Source organism: Phoca vitulina, unplaced genomic scaffold, assembly GCF_004348235.1.
Source record: "Phoca vitulina isolate PV1807 unplaced genomic scaffold, GSC_HSeal_1.0 scaffold14, whole genome shotgun sequence".
Lineage (NCBI taxonomy): Eukaryota > Metazoa > Chordata > Mammalia > Carnivora > Phocidae > Phoca > Phoca vitulina.
This window is the reverse complement of record NW_022589717.1, coordinates 35,435,517-35,453,310: the sequence shown is the minus strand read 5'-3', so window position 1 is coordinate 35,453,310 and position 17,794 is coordinate 35,435,517. Positions and strand designations below refer to the sequence as shown.

The window sequence follows — 17,794 nt, the reverse complement described above, 5'->3', positions numbered from 1 at the left end:
GAAAGAAGGATGTCTACTAGCCTACATCAAAATTTGGGCTGAGGAAAGACAAAGAAGTGCCTAAAAATCCCTGGTAGCTGGAGCAAGCTGCAGAGATTGAGAAGGCCGCTAGCCAGGGGAACCAGCAGCATGGATCAGCCACATTCATGAGCACCACTGAGGGGCAGCGGGGACAACAAACTGCTGACCCCAATCATTCCTCCTTTATAGCAAGGGAGAAGCCAGAACACACTCTGAAGACACATTCCTGGCAGTCTCGTGTTCCTCCACGGCCGAGAATTCTCCCAGTCTCTGCCCCTGAATTCTGCAATGACCACACTCTAGGCGGTGTCCTCAGCCAGGTGGCCGGGGGAATTCAGAAGTGTCCAGGGTTCGAGCAAAGACTGTCAAAGCTCTGAAGGCCACCTGTCCTACAGAAGGTGTGCTGTACTTTGTGCATGCTGACTGGGTATGCCGTTATGCTCCGGCTCCACCCAGGAGCTTGAAGCGAGAAGCAGGGGCAATGAAGTGCCTCCTCTGCCTCTTCCCAACGCTGCAGTTGCAGTCCAAAATGTGCACGCCTTCTGAGGCTCGATTGTCAAAGCAAACTGCCCCACAGCAGCAGCCTCAGCCCCGGTGCAGCAGCTTGGCGTACTCTCAAAGGTGAGCCTCTGCCGCTTCTGGAATGTCTCCCAGTGTTCCTGCTGGTCACCCAGGTCCAGCTTGGCCACAGGGGAACTGGGGTTCAGCAGGGTCAGCAGCTGCGGTGGGAGAGGAAGGAGCAGTGCTAGCTCCCCCAGCCGCTGTCCGGGCCCGACTCCCGGCTGCGGTGAGGACGCCCTCAGCCTTCACTTTGCTGGGCACCGGGCTCGCATCCGGCCTCCCACCTGGCCTGGCCCTGGCCCATGTAGCGCCCCGCATGGCTGTTGCTGGAGGTCCTAGGTCGCTTCTGCCAACGTGGCTTTTTTTTTTTTTTTTAAGATTTTATTTATTTATTTGAGAGAGAGAATGAGAGAGAGAGAGCACATGAGAGGGCGGAGGGTCAGAGGGAGAAGCAGGGAGCCCGATGCGGGACTCGATCCTGGGACTCCAGGATCATGACCTGAGCCGAAGGCAGTCGCTTAACCAACTGAGCCACCCAGGCGCCCCATTGCCAACGTGGCTTTGTGCCTGTGTGGCCCCTCTCTTGCCACAGAGCTCCATATTCGGAATTTTATAATACAGTACTGCAAATGTATCTTCTCTTCCTTGCGACTTTCTTAATAAACCTGTTCTTTTCACTAGCCTACTTTATTGTAAGAGTACATAATATATAATGTAAATATATAATAAATTTATAATTAATATATAATATATATAAAGTAAAAAAAAATGTGTTAACTGACTATGTTATCAGGAAGGCTTCTGGTCAATAATAAGCTATTAGTGGTTAAGTGTGGGAGGAGTCAAAAGTTATATGTGGATTTTTCACTGCAAAGGGGATGGTGTTCCTAACAACCCCCATGTTGTTCAAATGTCAACTCTATTAACATAGGAAAAAAAATTTAAAAAGTTTAAATATTTAATAATATCCCAATAAAAAGTACTGTTTCCAGCAACCTGTTAATAGATAGCCAGAAATTCTTCCTATTGCAAATATCTAGAAACGACACATACAATTTTAACATTTCTTTAAGATCAGAGATTCAAATAAATGAAATTAGCTTAAAACCCTTGGTGCCAGGAATACAGAAGAACAAAAACCAGTTCAGTTAGCACATAGTCAAGGGGACCTACTGGATACTCTGCATGGGACAGAGGACTATACTAGAAACCAAAGGTCTGTGCTGTACCACCCACACGGGGGAAGGACGTGAGACCTGAGCCCATGCAAGATGCGAGTTGAAGTTAGACCCTCATATATAGCAGGAAGCCTTGATGGGCTCCATAGTTAGTAAAAGAGTGAACTAGGCAAAACAAAGAACCTATCTATAAGCAAAGGAAGACGGCAAAGCCTTTCTATCACCACCCGGTTTCCAGGTTGGAAAAAAAAAAAAAAAAATCTCCCTAGATAATTGGTAACCATGAGCTATATCAGACATGCTTTTGAAGTTGGAATTTATGCCCTCCTCACTGGTACAGAATGCCCAAGTTGAGAAACTATCATAATCAGTCCTTGATACCAATACTCCTGGTGTACTCAGAAAAGCAAATGCAAAGAACTCTTCAGAGGCAAGTTTTCCACTAGGACTGAACAGAATCCATACATAAACTCCTCAGGTAAAATTGTTCATGCTGTGATGTTAAAAAGCACATGAGCAATACTTACCTGGCAGGGGAGATACAATGATCACGAAAGTGGTTTTCCCAGAGCGAGGCTTATCCATTGCGCTCCGGATGTGCTGATCCCTGCTATTTCCCCAAATGTGGGAAACTCAACTGCATAATTTGTGGTAGTGGGGGAGTGTGTTTGCACTTTCCGGTGAAATTTAAAAAAAAAAAAAGCACATGAGCAAAAATCAGCATTCCCAACAAAGGATCAATTTAGATTCATAAGGGTTTCAAAAAAAAAAAGAAAGAAAGAAAGAAAGAAAGAAAGAAAAAGAAAAACCTTGCAGAGTATAAAATATATGACATATATATATATATATATATACTTTACATTTTTGTAATATAATAGAATATGAACTTACTAAATCTCCTGAGAGTAAATTAAAGAATTTTTTATAACTTAGAACTCAATGAAATAAAAATTCATTTTTTTTAATTGAAGAAGTTTTTAATGTTTCATTTGGAACCCAAAGGAATCAAAGCCAAAATCACCAAATATGTCCTATTTAACTAAAACCCAGCATCAATCCTCATTCTCTGCAGCTCTAATTCAGCTTGGTCTCTGCTCCAGGCCCCTCACACATTTCCCCCAATCTGCAGTCTGGACTGTCCTTTTCTGGACTGGATGTGGTGCCTTCAAGACAGTGAAAGTTGAACTAGTTCATTGGTTAAGTCTTTCATGTCTTTTTTTTTTAGAAGAAGAAAATCCAAAAAGTTAAAAAAATCTGCAAGGCTATCAAAGAACTGGTCCTAGATTCACAAAATTTAGAAACACAGCAAATCTATAACTTTTAAAGTTCTCTCTGGCCAACTTTTGTTCATCAAACATGGCATTGTAGTTGGGTTTGCCAAATATCAGGGCAGAAGTAGACTTAGGTAGTAAATCTTTCTGCTTGGAAGGAATGTGGTTAGAGAAAATCTTGGTTTTAGTCTTCCCAGAATAAATGTCCATCTTTTTTATTCTTTTTGTTTTTTTGTCTTTCTCGCCTTGATTCTGAACCTATTTAAATGCCACCATCTGGCACCTGAGTGGCTCAGTCCTTAGGCGTCTGCCTTCGCCTCGGGTCATGATCCCAGGCTCTGGGATCGAGTCCCGCATCCGGCTCCCTGCTCAGCGGGAGGCCTGCTTCTCCCTTTCCCTCTCCCCCTGCTTGTATTCCCTCTCTCGCTGTGTCTCTCTCTGTCAAATAAATAAAGTCGTTAAAAAAAAAAATCTCTCTCTTCCTCTCCCTCTCCCTTTATCCCTCCTGTTCCCCCTCTCCAATCAATCAATCAATCAATCAAGAAAAAAAAAAATGCCACCATCTGCTTTCTCCTTTTACTTCTGGACTGCTAAGGGCTTCTGGAGAAATTCACAGCACTGTACCAATAGCTTCTGCATTTTCATGGTTTCCAACCTCTAGTGACTTACTATAGCTCCATCTGCCAAACTTTTATTCACTTCTCATATTCTTTTTTCCATGTCCCTCAGAACATTAATCCATATGTTTTCTCCATATTTGAGCTCAAGATTGCATAGTGTAACATTTTGTAAATTGCCTGACTTTGTATTTTATAAGAATTATACAAACAAAACACAGCAAAAAATGTCTGGGAATAAATTCATATATTTGCATTTTCTTTGTGAAAAAGTTTTCAAATGGCATGGATTTTCCCCTAGGGCCAATTTCTTTCAATATCATAAAAGCTGCTAAGAAATTAGAAATGAAAAATGATGTAGGCTTATGTCACTGCTTTCATATTAATAAATAATAAGTACAGAAATTTGCAAATTATATTAAAATTGGAACTATAAGCATTCAAAAACATTACTGTAAGTTGAAATAAACAGATGGGAGGTTTCACTGATACTAAACTTTTACTCTAACCCTATTTTGTAATCTTACCAATGATACTTAACCAGACATTGCTATTTTAGCTAAACAGTTTTAGTTTATTTCTGTATTATTTTCCTCTACTTTCTTTATAGGAGTCCCTTACTCTGTATCCATGCTCCACACACACACACACACACACACACACACACATTTTTTTTTTCTCTTTATGATGTCTATTCACTGAAGAACAGGGCAATAATAAGGAAGTCGGCCTTAATACATGAAAGTCTGTTCTGCTCTTACCAGTTGGTTCAGACACTGTGAATATCTGTCATACCCTAGATTTTAAAACTACCAGGATCAATATCCATAACATCCCTGTGGCACCAAGTGTATCCATGTGTAAAGCAAGCTTGCAAAGAACCAGCAACAACTTCCAGATAATAAAACTGTCCATTCAGCAACCTTCTCAGGGAAGAAAAACCAGTAACTGCTATTATTCGATCTATAATTGCTCAGGTTTCTATAGTAAAAGAAAGCAACTAGAAGGATGTCTGAATGGATGACTCTATCTCTGATGTCAGCTACAGAAGTAAAAACTAAAACTGAGCCAAAGGGTGCCTCTTGCTAATATTTCCTTCTTCTCCAGAAACCCATGAAAATCCTAAGTATTTTTCTGGGCTCTTTCTACCATAAACAATTCCCTATTCCCTCTCTATATTTTTGCACTTATGAGAAAATGGAGGTGAGGAAATGTCTATTGCCCTTTCAATGGAGAATTCATTATCTTTTGCAAATATATCCCTAGTTCTTATAGTTCTATTTCTTTCAACATTATAAACCAGATACATTTCTTTTTTTTTTTTAATTTTTTTAAATATTTTATTTATTTATTTGACAGAGAGAGAGCGAGAGCAGGAATACAAGCAGGGGGAGTGGGAGAGGGAGAAGCAGGCTTCCCACGGAGCAGGGAGCCCGATGCGGGGCTCGATCCCAGGACTCTGGGATCATGACCTGAGTCAAAGGCAGACGTTTAACGACTTAACGACTGAGCCACCCAGGCACCCCAGATACATTTCTTTTATAGTTCTTTAGCTTCTATTTTTTTTCAAGAAAGTTATCTGAAGTCATTACTTAAATGCAGCAAGGTATAGGATCTAAAATTATTACACATATTTACACATGACATTTTCTTTTATGTGTGTGCTGACATTTTATTTTTATAATTGATCAATATGTTGTATTGTTTTAACCATTTAGAGTATGTTCAAAATAGGGCCTATGTCTTAAAAATATCTTGAATCTACTCAATAGATATTTATTGTATTGAGTTGATTTTGATTTTGTTAATCAACTATTTTGTGATAAAGTCATCAAATTAATCCTGAAGGATCTTTTCAATTATAACTATTAGATATTAATACAGATTATTAATGGCATTCTTAATTTTTATCCCTATCAAATCTTCTTATACTCATGATATTTGTTACGATGTGACTATTTCATTAATATAAAAAAGTTCAGGAATCATATAGTTTCTTGCTGGAAGAGCACTGAGAGATGGTGATAAAACTACTGTTCATAGTTAAAGAAACTAAAACAAATAAGGAACTAATTAGTTAATGACAAAATTCAGTTTTCTGATGTTTTACCAAATGCTCTTTTCATATACATCATTACTTAAAGCTTAGATTTTGTCATCTTCTTTACTCCACAACTGCCACCATATATATATGTGTTTATAATAAAAGTAACATTTCAGTAAAATATCATCATCTTTTGTTGTAATGAGTCCAAATAGATTTTTTTTTAGACTTCCAATTAAGTTAATCGAGTATTCATTTATCACCTAATAACACTAGTTGTTTAATGTTTCTCAAGTTACCCATAAAGAACCTATCAGATGAACATAAAGGATCCAGTTCATTGTCTAAAGTATGTTTTCAGGTTTGACATTGTTATCAGCTCTGAACTGTGGGCTAAATCTTATACAATGCCTATATTTGGAGAGAACCAGCCTGTATCTTTTTTAAAAATGTATTTAAATTCAATTAATTAACATATAGTGTATCATTAGTTCAGTTATTCATCAGTTGAATCAGCCTATTTCTTTTTTTTTTTTTTTTTTAAAGAGTTTATTTATTTGACAGTGAGAGATACAGCGAGAGAGGGAACACAAGCAAGGGGAGTGGGAGAGGAAGAAGCAGGCTTCCCAAGGACCAGGGAGCCCAATGTGGGGCTCGATTCCAGGACCCCGGGATCATGACCTGAGCCGAAGGCAGATGCTTAACGACTGAGCCACCCAGGCGCCCCTGAATCAGCCTATTTCTAAGGGCAAGCTTTCATATTGCTCTGCTACAATTCTTAACCTCAGTGATCTTCATTGCTTGCAGATGAGTTAAATGTATTCATTGCTCTCCTCTTAAAGGCTATTCCTGTCTTTTGACAGTATCTTTGAGAAGCTTATTGTCATCTGCATATGTAAGTTATCTAGTTCAGCAGGGTTTCTTTACAAAGATCATTACTCTAATAATGTTGAACTCTTTGTTGATCTTTTCTTCCACACAATGTGGAATAGTAAGAAATCTTTCCTCTATGAGTTTAAAATGGGATTTTTAATACTGACTGGCCCTAAACTAGCTCTATGTGCTTGAAGGTAATTTACCTCAAGTTTTTGTAAAATGAGGAATTGAACACTAGCTAGGTATTATCAAAGGCCATTCATCAGTTAGTTTTCCTAGGCCATAAGAAAAGAAAAATTTCACAAAACTTGATTAGCTGATAAGAAAAAAATGATACAAATGTAATTTTGCTTTAACTGATCTTTCAATATTTCTTTGTTGAATGAGGTTATACTCATGTTTTCCAATATCCAGGGATAATTTGGGAATTTTGTTTGCCTCTTTAACTTGGTGGTCAATGTCCCATAACATACTGTGCTCAACAATGAAAGAAAACTCATTGATAAAAGTTTAGTTCATGCTACTATCTAAACTTTGTGTTTCCATGGTGAAGACTAACTCATAATCTAAGCATTCTTTAGCATTGCCAGAGCTCTATGAAATGATCATGTTGGAAGCTGTTTTAAGGACCCAATGGCTGGTGTGAAATAGTTCTTTATTGAATATATCCATGATATTTGATAGTATCTTTGCTTTATTCTCTTTAAGGACTGGCTAGGATATACAAAACAGTTTCAGATATAGTCATCTCATACTGTGTTGAAACACAGTGAATTTCTGCAAAATAAAAATGTCTACTCTCACATACATGTTGTTTCATAGACATAGCACTAGTATATAAAGGTGAGTGTCATCAAAATAGACATTAAATAAGAAATCCAAGTTTAAGGTCTGAAAAGCTGATGAAATATCTACTCAGGAAAATGATAGATAAAGTAATATGTAACATTACTCTTATGTGGACCAGAGAATTTTATTGTTAATCTCAATTTACATCTGAACATAGTGGCAGAATATTAGGACTTAAGAGAAACAATAAATATTAAATTAAAAATACGGAAAATAAAACAGTATTGGTCATTTATTTTGGCTGACATTCAAACAACTTAATGTAATCTTAAACAGTGTCTTGAATAAAAATGTAAAACTATGTTGATTATTGTGTTGATGTCAGTTTCCATTAGAAGCACCTGGAGATCTTTAAGGTTGGTTTTAGGATTTAAGAAATATTATTTTATAAATAGATGCTCATTTTGAAGAATGAGACTGAGGTTAGGAGAGATAGAAATAAATAGACATAGAGAGTAAGAAAGACAAAGAGAAGTTATATTAAAGGAATTCAACCATAAATGGACTGTATTTGTCAATATCTCCTTAGTTAAAAAATGTTTATTCTAAAATAAGGGCATTTTTTTAAAGAATAGAAATACAATGTAAGCAATAAATTGTTTCTCAAATACACTTACAGATCATATTATGTAAGTAGTTTATAAAATCATCGCTTCTCGGCCTTTTGGCTAAGATCAAGTGTAAAATAATATATATATGGTAAATAGAGCAATCAATAATAGAAAATTAAGTAGAAAATAAACCATAATAGTCAGTTAATAGCTAATAAAATTCACAACCTATTCACTCAAAACTATCAAACATCTACCTGCAACATGTTTAGGAAATGATTTTAGTAATCCAGTATTTCTACAATAAATTTGCTATTCATCATGTCTTATTCATATTAATAATAGAGAAGAACATGCAGAGCTCTGGGTTTTGCATTCATTATACATCCCACCCCATGAGGATAAGGAAACATTTTTGGCAATATAATTCATGATCATTTCACTTTTTTCTGTTCTCAAAGTCACTTGGCCTATACAAATAGAGCTTATTATAACTTTTTTTTTAAATATTTATTTATTTATTTGAGAAGGGAGGGAGAGGCAGAGAGAGAGAATCTTCAAGTAGACTCCCTGCCGAACATGGATCCTGAATGATGTGGGGCTTGATCCCAGGACCCCTGAGACCATGACCTGAGCTAAAACCACGAGTGGGTCACTTAATTAACAGAGCCACCCAGGTCCACCAAAGCTTATTATATCTTGCTCGAATGGTGATTGCAAGAATATATACCCCCGGTTCATGTCTTTGGAGCTCAACTGTATTCGATTATGCTGTATTATCTGAATCTTTGTTGCCCTTATATACTCATTATTCTACATGTGTCACAAGAAATGGTTCAAAATTCCATTTGATAAGTTATTTTGATAGCTTACACACACACATATACATTCACACACACCGGAAAATTTTGTGTATTATTTAAATGGAAACAAATTGAAATATTATCTATACTATTATCTATAGAATGACCTTTTTTCACTGTGCATTTTGTAACACATACTAAACCTAATCATTATGAAATAATTTTTTCATAAAAATAAATATTATTAAATTGTTATAGTAAAATTAATCTGTTATCTATTCTTACCACAGGTTTTTTTTTTTTTTTTTAATAGTTTATTTATTTGAGAGAGAGAGCAAGAGAGAGAGTGAGCACAAGCGGGAGGTAGGGGGCAGAAGGGCAGAGGGGCAGAGGGAGAGGGAGAAGCAGGCTCCCCGCTGAGCAGGGAACCCAATGCAGGGCTCGATTCCAGGACCCTGGGATCATGACCTGAGCCGAAGGCAGACACTTAATCAACTGAGCCACCCAGATGCCCCCCAATCTTTCTTTTAAATAGAAAAGACAGCAAGAAAGATCAGCTACATAGTACTTGGTATTCCATATCAAATTATTTTTCACTGAAGTAGACACAAAATAAGGGGAAAAAAAGGAGAAATATACACTCTCAGTGTTTTATATTCTCCTACTTTATGAAAAAAAACAGAATAAACATTCACTAAGTGCCTACCCCTATTTCATTGCCTCATTTAATCCTCAGGACAACAGCCTGATGCTGACGATAGCCTTAGTTCAAGGAATGGGGTGGTGGTTAAGCCATTGGGAAAATAAACAACATATCCAAATTATCTAGCTGTAGAGAAACAGACATAGAATATAAAATTGGAATATTACCTGACTCAGAAGTCCCAGATTTTTTATTATATTGTAGCATAATCTCAAAAAAAAAAAAAAAAGGAATGAAGAAAGAAAGAAAGAAAAGCAGCTGTAATGTGAGAATTATTTTAATCTAGTATTTTAAGAAAAAATGCTCTTTAGTATCTGATTATTTTATTTGATTTTCTACTACTGGAAATATATCCTATATTTAATATATCCTGTATTTAAAAGCAGAAAAACTCTTACTGATGTATTTTATTTTAACATAAATAAAGTATTGGCACTTAAGATAAAAATGTGGCAATTTCATTATATTTAGAAACAGAACATATGTAACAGTGCCTGACCTCCAGTATATCAGAGTCATGGAGATCTCAATGAAACTTAATTCTGGCATTTATTGGATATGAGACTTTGGCCAAGTTAATTAACTGCACTAAGTCATAATTTTCTCACCTGTAAAATGGGCTTAATAAAGACAATTTCCTAAAGCTACAGAGTCAATGACTTAATACATACAAAGCTCCTAGCATATCAATTTTTCTTATCGTTGTTACTGTTATTAGCAGAAGGAATAAAAAAGCTTTAAAGCTACATGTATATGTAGTTAGTATGCAAACATATAATTATTTCAGTGTAAATAAGATACAATTAATTAAAAGTCTGCTTGATACATTTCTTCTACATAGGAATTTACTCTGTATTAATAGTTTGAAAATATTTTTTTTAAATATACTAAGGAACCTCAAATATGTATGTTCAAAAGAATATATTAACTTAAAAACTTTCTAAACATTTGGAATTTTACCTCAAGAAACTCCTTGGACTTTATTTTTATTAATATGTTTTTGTATTTCTGAAACTATGGGGTTTCATTTGTAGAAAGTATTCTCTAGTATCATCTCAAGCCAAAGATGTATTATACAATATTGAAGAACAAAAGGAATTTATTTCTTTAGATAATGAAAGTTTATATATAGAATTAATCTGTATTTTAAAAATTCTTTATCAGAGATAATACATTTTATTTTTATTAAATGGTTCTAATTTTTCAAAGCCTTTGCCAAAATACATATTCCTATTTATTTATGTTTAGTGGGCAGAAAGTCATTTTCTTTAGCTAGAATATCACTAACATTTAATGTTGAATTAACTCAGAAACTTTTTGATGTGTATAGAGACTTCTCAATATGTTACCTCATATATGATACATTTAAAACTCTCTAAATCAAAATAACTTTAAGCCATAAAAAGCATGCTGTCTGTAAGTGCATTACTTTTAGGGATATGAATACTTGACATACTTATGTTTCTGATATATTAGGTGCATTGAAATGAGAACAATGAACAAATTATTCAGTTTCTGTTAATTATAAACAGTCTACAGACAGCAGAAGCATTGCAATAAATGCAAGTCAAAATATAATTACAACAGATGGTGATGCAATCAGCAGGGAATAAACAAAAAACTTTGATTCTAAGAGGTGAATATGGAGATTCATTTTTTGGTCAAGGTAGAAGGATTTGCATTACAAATTCTCAAGCTTTCTTTGCAGCATGGACACTTTGGATTGTGAGAGTCTCTAAATTGATAAGTAGAAGTGTAGGCTTTAGGTAAGCTGCACCAATTATGAAATTCAGTTCATTTTTCATTGTGTTTTGAGCTACTGCTTTAAGAATAAGAAAGAATCTGGATTAGCTAAATATGGGCATTCTCATGACTGCCTACGAGTATTAGGTATAGATGTAAGCTCTCAAGGTAGATCTGCTGTGTTAATGAACTATATGATCATAATTTTGGAAGTTGGAGACCAAGAGTAGAGTTTCAATCGCAGCCAGGTCATGAGTTGATCAAAGTAAAAAAAAAAAAAAAAAGGATTTTATAATGTCCAGTTTAATCTTGGACATATAAAGAGCTTAGAAGTTGTCATTTTTGTTCTTGCAATAGGAAAAAAAGCTGAACAAAGTGAAATTCAATGACTCTTCTTGAATTACCAGAGAATTTAAGTCATAAGGCAAACCAACGTCTCCAAAATCTGAGATTCAGATGAATACAGCACATCATATCTGAGATGAGCTCACCTGTAGTGGAGGTCTGTAGAATCATAACCCAGAAGCAACACTTAAAGGGTAAAAGTGACTAATTGCTGGAGGCAGAATATAAACTATTATGAAAATGATAATTTTTGGGACCCTCTGTCTTAAAACCCCCCAACACATACACTGTGTGGGCTTTTACTTCCAGAACCCTACCAGTTCCCCAAGGTGAAAAGCCAAGAAAACCCTCAGGAAAAGTACCTTTGGTGAAATACCCCTGGAGAGTAACCAGAACAAAGGCCTGCTCAACACGGACAAAGATGTTACAGGAGACTTACCCAATTATAACCACTACTGTCTTTCTTTCTCACCTATGGGGGAGGAAAAAAGCTGAAAAATACTTGTGAAGATCACTGCCCAAGGTCACAGTCCTACAAAAGGCTAAGATTTATCAGAGGACTGTAGAACGCTTCCTCTACCCCTAACCTTATCACTGCCTCCACAGACCTCCAATATGATCGCAGTGGATTACAGCTGAAGGAATGCAAAATGCGGACTCTATTTGAAAAGGCGTTTGAGGGAAACTCATCACAGTAGAGGAGACAAAACAGAGAAAGTTGAAGGCTCCAACACCTATAGTTACAGCAAATATTAAACACAACTCCTAACCAGATTAATATGAAATCCCACATTAAAGGCCACTTTAACTCAGTTCATATTACCAGATACATAACATACCTGAGGAATTGGGAATACTATCTTAGAAGGTATTTGAACTTCCCTTGGTAGTAGAATAAGATTAATTATATGTGTATTGTTAACTCTAGGCCAACTATTAAATTTTTTTAAAGAAGTTATTGACACACAGAAAGAGAAAATAAAAAGGAACAATATAAAATGCACAATTAAAACCAGAAAAGACAGAAAAAGAAGGAGGAGTAAAAAGAACAAATCTAATGAATAAAAAAAAAAAATACATTGTAAATATTAAGTCAACTATAGCAATAATCAACTTACATGTAAAAGAGGCTGAAAGAATAGAACTAAAAAATCTGAATATATGTTTTCTGTAAGAAATAGGCTTTAAACTTAAAGACACAGGTAGGTTAAGAGTAAAGGGATGAAGAAAGACATGCCATGCTAGCACTGATTAAAAGAAAGCTGGAGTAGCTGTATTAATTTCAGACAAAGCAGACTTCAGAACAGGAAAACTATCAAGAAGAGGAGTATTACAATAATCAAAAGGTGGTCAATTCTCCAAAAAGACATGACAATTATTAATCAACAAAGCATTAAAATATGTGAGATAAAAACTTAGAGAATAACAAAGGACATAGGCAAATCCATTATTATACTTTGAGGCTTCAGCAACTCCTTTTCAGTAGTTGATAGATGAAGCAGGCAGAAAATCAGTAAGTATATAGTTAACCTGAATTGTTCTTTCTTTTTTTTTTTTTAAAGATTTTATTTATTTATTTGAGAGAGAGAATGAGATACAGAGAGCATGAGAGGGGGGAGGGTCAGAGGGAGAAGCAGACTCCCTGCTGAGCAGGGACCCCAATGTGGGACTTGATCCCGGGACTCCAGGATCATGACCTGAACCGAAGGCAGTCGCTTAACCAACTGAGCCACCCAGGCGCCCTGAATTGTTCTTTCAATCAACTTGGTCTAATTGATATTTATGGAATATTTCATCCAGCAACAGCAGAGAACACATTTTTCTAAACATCACATGGAACATTCACCAAGAAAGACCATATTCTGGGCCATGAAACACACCTTAAAAAATTAAAAAAATCATAATCAAACAAATGTGTCACCAGACAACAAGTAAATTAGAATTAATTACTAGGAATTATTTACTAGGAATTAAGCTAGAAATCAATAATAGAATAATAGCTGAAAAATTCCCAAATATTTAAAAATTAAACTACACATAAAAAACATACACATCAAAGAAGTCTCAAGAAAAATTTTAAAAGATTTGTGATGAAAATGAAATATAACTTGTTAAATATCATGGGATACAATGAAAGCAATGTTCAGAGGATAATTCAAAGCATGGAATGTATGTATAATGGGTTTTATTAAATAGGCAATATGTTTTAGGCAATGGGTTTTATTAAATAGGCAAAATTTTATTAAATAGGCAATTGGGAGATTGAAGTAGAAAAACAACCCATTAGAGCATTCTAAGCCCAAAGTACAAGAAATAGATTTGAAGTCTTGTTCCCCAAATACTTCACTAATAATTGGATTTGTTTACAAAATCAAGAAATAGCTAGATTCATTTTCAAAATTGGGCTAATACATAAGTAAAACAAACTAAAAGAAAACAAAAATTATATATAATTAAGTATGTAGTTAAGCTGATTAAGCTGAAGAAAGAACTGCAGCAATTTTTAGTGACATACTGGAAAAGTATAAAACATAAAACTAGATTTTCCTTTTACTTTTTTCCAGCTTTATTGAGCTATAATTGTTATACAACATCGTGTACTACATTTAAGTGTATAATATGCTGATTTGATATAGTTATATATTGCAAGACGATTACCACCATCGTGTTAGCTAAGACCTCCATCATGTCACATAATTGCCATTTATTTTTTGTGGTGAGAACATTTCAGATTTATCGTTTTATCAACTTTCAAACATATCACAGTATTGTTAACTATAATCACAATGCTATGCATTGGATCCCCAAAACTTATTTGTCTAATAATTGGAAGTTTTTATCCTTTGACCAACATCTCCCTATTCCTCCTCTCCCACCCCAGCCCCTGGTAACAACCATTCAACTCTCTCTGTGAGTCCAGCTTTTTTAGATTCGACATATAAGTGATATCATACCGTATTTGTCTTTCTCTGTCTGACTTATTTCACTTAGCATAACGCTCTCAAGTTTCACCCATGTTGCCACAAATGGCAGAATTTTCTTCTTCCATATATATGTGTGTATATATATATGTATATGTTGTTCCCATATCTTGGCTAATGTGAATAGTGCTACAATGAACATGAGAATGTACTTATCTCTTTGAGATCCTATTTTCATTTCCTTTAGGTGTATACCTAGAAGTGAGATTTCTAGATCATGTGGTGGTTCTACTTTTAATTTTTTTTAGAAATGTCTATACTGTTTTCTTTTTTTTTTTTTTTTTTTAAAGATTTTATTTATTTATTTGACAGAGAGAGACATAGCGAGAGCAGGAACACAAGCAGGGGGAGTGGGAGAGGGAGAAGCCGGCTTCCCACAGAGCAGGGAGCCCGATGTGGGACTCGATCCCAGGACCCTGGGATCATGACCTGAGCTGAAGGCAGACGCTTAACGACTGAGCCACCCAGGCGCCCTATACTGTTTTCTATAAGACTAGATCTTGACAGTCATTTTAGGGACCCACATGAAACATGCAAGGGTAAGTGCAGAAAATATTTTGGAGTAAACAGATATAAAAGACTTACCAGGACTCAGATATCTAACAGAGGGAGGGAAAGGTCCTGAGAGAGTATCCCAGGGGATTTCCAAGGAAAGAAAATAAATTTAAACATATATATTGAAAGTACCTCATAAAGCAATAGATGAAGAATTTATGATAAGCACTAATAGGAAATCACCATGTAAAGTTTCCAGAAATTTGGAATGGATATACTTGAGAAAAGGAGATCAGATAATCATCAGAAAATACTTAATGACTATTGATTAAATATTAAACTTGCATTATTTTAATTATAATGTACTATACTACAAATATCATGTAAATAACTTGTGTGCTCCCTGAGCACATCCCTATGCAATTAATGAATTTAAGACCTGAATAGTAGTTTAACCAAGCCAAGCACATATTCAAACCACAATAAGAGAAGTAATTTCATACAATCAATCATAAGCAGATGCAAATCTAATGGACAACTATTAAAATTTGAGATTTAGTTTTTTGAAGTTTCTTCTTAATATGAAAAAAAAGACAAATCTATTGCTTCAAAATATTAGTTATTTCACAAAACTGAAAATAGCTCTCATGAATCATAGGATTTTTATCATGAACATCCAACCAAATAACATAATCCATAATATTCCTAGGATTTAACTAGCTTTACTTAATTATTTCTAGTCATTAAGTTAATATACAAATTATGATCACTGAAGCTCAGTAGGAAAAACATTACATTTTATTATTTTTATGGGTGGTTAATTTTTATATTAATATAAAACATACAATGGAAATTGCACAACCCCATAACTTATTTAAATATACTATAACATGATACCTTGTTTGCACAGCAACATGATTTTTATGTGTTTTGCAATAGTTTATGTAAATTACTAATCATGAGAAAATGTTGGCCTATGGTACCAAACTGATTGCTGAATTGTGTTTTACTATTCCAAATAATTGATGTTTTCTAGTGAGCAAACAGACTTTTAAATCTATATCTTATAACAATTTCACTTGAGTTCTAAAAAGTTATATTTTATTTCCCAAACAATTGCCATGTTTTGAATTCTGCCATCCCAGAGCAATCATGAAACATTAATTTCTTCAATAAATACGTAAATCTCAATCAAAGTACCACACATTTTACAAAGTAAATGCAAAAGAAATTGTGATTATAGTAAATTAGAACTACTGATAAAGAAACTCATAAGAGGGGCGCCTGGGTGGCTCAGTCATTAAGCGTCTGCCTTCGGCTCAGGTCATGATCCCAAGGTCCTGGGATAAAGCCCCGCATCGGGCTCCCGGCCCCACAGGAAGCCTGCTTCTCCCTCTCCCACTCCCCCTGCTTGTGTTCCCTCTCTCGCTGTGTCTCTCTCTGTCAAATAAATAAATAAAATCTTTTTTTAAAAAAAAAGAAAGAAACTCATAAGAATTTTAGGATATTTATTTGAGTTATATTCATGATAAACTGGCATTTATTTTTCAGAAATGAAGTATGGGAAATATATGAACTAAAATTTCCTAAAATCTGATTTAGAAAAGGAAGAGGGGCACGTTGGTGGCTCAGTCAGTTAAATGTCCAACTTTTGATTTTGGTTCAGATTGTGATCTCAGGGTCATGGGATGGAGCCCCCTGTCAGGTTCTGTGCTCAGCGGGGAGTCTATTTGTCCCTCTCTCTCTGCTCCTCCTCACTCACTCTCTCTCTTTCTTTAAAATAAATAAATAAAATATTAAAAAAAAGAAAAGGAAGAAACATTTTTCATAAAGTTCTTCAAGAAAACGTATATATTTGTAAAGGTATTGATAGAAATCAATTATTTTGATATTTTTGAGTTTACAGATCATTATACATTAACATTGAAACTGTAGTGAATTAAATATTATATGTTACAATATTTCTTTGAAGTTTTCATAAGACTTCATAATAATGAAAATAATATAGTATATTTTTAACAGATAAGAAAAAGTCTCATTGAGACCTAGTCCAGTTGAATCAGCTAATAGTCATGCTACATTGGGCAAGGTTCTTAAAGTATAGAACTTTTCATGACACCAAAAACCAGAAATAACTCTGATTATTTCTAAAGAGAGAGTGAATGAATAAATTGTAAACTATTCATACAATAGAATTTCATACATCAGTAATGATGAGTGAATTAAAATGATTCACATTAATATGGATGGATCTTTGTAATACAATTGTAGGTAAAAAAATACACAGAGTACTTATATATGTTACTCATTTTATGAAGTGAAAAACAACTAAAATGCATATGTGTAATTAGGAATAAATAAAAAATATCAATAAAGCCATATAAAATATCTGTTCAACATAGTGGTCAACAGACTTTTCCTAAAAGAGCCAGATTTAAGTAATTTAGTTTATGGGTTAAATGGTCTCTATTCCAATTACTCAACTTGAATGCAGCCACAGACAATACAGAAATAAAACTATTTATAGGATACCTGGGTGGCCTAATTGGTTAAGTGACTGCCTTCAGCTCAGTTCATGATCCTGGGGTCCTGGGATTGAATCCTCTGTGGGGAGCCTGCTTCTCACTCTCCCTCAGCCTGCCATTCCCCCTGGTTCTGTGCTCTCTCTCTGTCAAATAAATAAATAAAATCTTTAAAATAAATAAAGAAAGAAAGAACACTATTTATAAAAGTGAATGCCAGCCTCTCGCTGTGGC

At 34.9% G+C, this 17,794-nt stretch overlaps 1 non-coding gene and 1 pseudogene across 1 annotated transcript; one reads left to right on the top strand and one right to left on the bottom strand.

Annotated features, from left to right (window-relative positions):
* Positions 1–204: 204 nt before the first annotated feature.
* Positions 205–14,226, bottom strand: LOC116637331 (annotated as a pseudogene).
* LOC116637662 lies at positions 2,280–2,443 on the top strand. The gene has a single exon (XR_004300523.1). It is a non-coding gene; the product is annotated as a U1 spliceosomal RNA (small nuclear RNA).
* Positions 14,227–17,794: the final 3,568 nt, after the last annotated feature.